Genomic DNA, 3,113 nt, shown 5'->3' with positions numbered 1-3,113 from the left:
TGCTTCACTAGCAAGGCATGGTAGGTGATCAGATGAACTTAGGGTTTCCTTGAGGAACAAACCTCAAACCCTTTGACTTACTTTGATAAAAATGATGAATTGAGATACTAGGGAGACATATTTGATGGATGAGAGCTTTGGGAACCATTATCATGCTTGCTTTCATCTTCTCTTGACCATATCTTTGCACAAAGGATCTCCTAGAGGCTTTGGACCTTGTGATTGCTCAAGCTACAAACAAAAGATGTTAATGACATATTTGTATGCTTTTGGTTAGTAAATAAAATGAGAAAAGCAGTAAAATACAAGTCAAGCATGCTTGGTGATCTTAAACCACTCACAAGAGATCCCACCCAAAGGCAAAGGGAACCAAGATGCTTATGATCCTTGAGGCTTTGCAAATGCAATGTTATGATGCCATGAGGGATCTTAGGGACAAAATTGGGGTCTTACAGATGCCCCTATTTAAGGTCATTCTAGCCGGAGAAGTGAAGGTTAAAATCTTCGTCTCGACGAGGTAGAATGGGCTTAAATAATAACAGAGATGTGAGAGAATTCTTTACCTTGAATTAATTTTTAATGATAGCAAATTGTGTGATCATCATTCAAATGTTGGTTGTGCATTGCATTACATGATACATTTGTGTTTTTATTATGTTTTCCATCCCACTCTACTGTTGCATAACTGTACATATAAACCTACATTGATACTTCCCTTAAAATAACAATTAAAATGCATTTTATGTCAGTATGCATCAATACATAAGCCTCTGCATCGATACATACAGCATGTGATAAATCACAAAACCTTTCTGTTCAGTATGCATCGATGCATACGAGACATGCATCAATACATGGAAGGCTAAAGACTCTATGCATCGATCCACACGATCCCTGCATCGATACATGACCAGTTGAAACAGCCTGTGTATCAATACATGCGCATTAGGCATCGATACATACTAGTGAAATAATCACATGCATCGATACATACGAATTATGCATCGATACATGATTAATAAATTTCACCAAAAATTCACATATCTTACAGTATGCATCGATACACACTCTTATGCATCAATACATAAAGCTGTTTTATGTTATAACAGTAACTGTTTTGCAGCATATATAAGACAGGTTATGACAGCAGTGAAAATGACGAATTCATTGAGGGAAAACAATTGAACACAAGATCAAAAGTAGTGTTGGAGCAATTGTTTGAGAGCAATTAGAAACCTGAAAGAGACTTCATCTTCTTCATCTTCTCAATCACCTTTCTTCAAGAAAATTTACACATAACCATTCTTGTTCTTTGGATTAAAGAAGCATCGAGATAACGTTCAGTGGTACGATCAAGGATCTAGCTGTGGTTTGCAGTGGAACGATCGAGGATCTAGCTGAGTTGAAGATTGAAGGGGGTTTCTAGGAAAAACCTACTGGTTTGTCCTTCAAGAACTGGAGTGTTCTTGAGGGTTTGGGAGTCACGTTTGCAGAACATATTCAGCCGCAGCGTTGCGTTTGGAGATCGGGGGATTTCGCAAGCAGGTCGTGGAACCGGTGAATTGTTTGCAATTTCGTGCAGGAAAATCTTGATCGTGCTCAGATCAAGTGAAGGTTCATACAAGAAGAAGTTCTTAGAGTTTAGAATTCTGTCTTTGTATCATAACCTTGTATCAACGGATTCGGCAAAAATTGATAATCAAAGTTCTCAATTTCATTTGAAATTGAGAGGGAGACGTACCCACACGCGAGGACGACGTGGGGAACTTCCTTACCAAATCTCTGCGTATCGTATTCTTACCTTACTCCTCTTTACGTTTTAAAACTGTTTTCGCAATTTCAGTTAGTGTGTGGTGATTGTTCCTGTTGCAAGACAGTAGTGGCAAGAAAACTTTTAATCAAACTCCATTGCTGTTTATCATCGATCACATACACACCAACTGTTTGACAAAACGGTTAGCTAGATTTTATTCATTGGAAATAGACTTTAATGATAAGTGCATTCAATTAGTTAAAATTCTGGTGTGAATTGTTTCTGTCATTCTCATTAAAATCCAGCAATTAAACTTGTGTGTCCGGCTTTCTAGTAGCGGTTCAGAATAGACGGAAGTCGATTCGGGACTGATTTTTCCGCCAACTTTGAAAACTCTGATAAAATTTCAAATCCGTTAAATTTCAAAGAGGTGATCTATTCACCCCCCCTCTCGATCACTAGCCACACCGTCTAACAAGTGGTATCAGAGCGCCGGTTCGCTGGTGCTCTGTGGCTGCCTGTAACAGTATGGATTCTGAACCAAAGGGGGCGTATAATAGAGCGCCTATTTTCAACGGTGAAAATTACGGCTACTGGAAAGACTGCATGTGAGTTCATATAAATTCTGTGGATAGGCTAGTATGGGCTGCCATTGAAAACGGTCCGTTTCAAATTACTATGACTAATGCAGCTGGCGCCATAGTACCTAAACCAGAAGATGATTGGAATGAGAAAGATGAGAAAAAGTGGTCGTGTGATTGGAGAGCTCGAAACATGTTAATTTCAGCACTTGGTGTTGATGAGTATTATCGAGTATCCCATTGCACGACAGCTCAAGAAATGTGGGACGCTTTAGAAGTTGCCCATGAGGGTACTACTGAAGTAAAACAGTCCCGCATTAACACACTCAATCAAGAGTTTGAGCTCTTTCGCATGAAACAAGGAGAATCCATCTCCGACATGCAAAAGAGATTCACTCATCTAACTAACCGATTGAATGCTCTTGGAAAACCTATTTCCAATGAAATTGCTACTAATAAAATTCTCAGGTGTCTTAGCAGGGAGTGTCAACCTAAAGTAACAGCAATCAAGGAAGCCAACGATCTAACAAGACTTACGATTACAACTTTGTTTGGAAAGCTGAAAGAACATCAGCAAGCATTGGAAAGTCTTGAAAAATATGAGAACAAAAGTAAGAAGGAAAAGGAGAAGAAAAGAGACAAAGAGGGAGAGAAGAAGCCAATAGCTCTTGTGGCCTCTAGCTCTAAGTCCTCACGAAAAGAGCAAAGCGACAATGATTCAAGTAGTGACAAAGACTCGGATGATGAGGAAATGGGACTGTTTGTAAGGAGATACAATA

The sequence above is a fragment of the Lathyrus oleraceus genome, chromosome 4, assembly GCF_024323335.1.
Source record: "Lathyrus oleraceus cultivar Zhongwan6 chromosome 4, CAAS_Psat_ZW6_1.0, whole genome shotgun sequence".
NCBI lineage: Eukaryota > Viridiplantae > Streptophyta > Magnoliopsida > Fabales > Fabaceae > Lathyrus > Lathyrus oleraceus.
The sequence above is the reverse complement of the archived record's forward strand: the minus strand, read 5'-3'. Positions refer to the sequence as shown.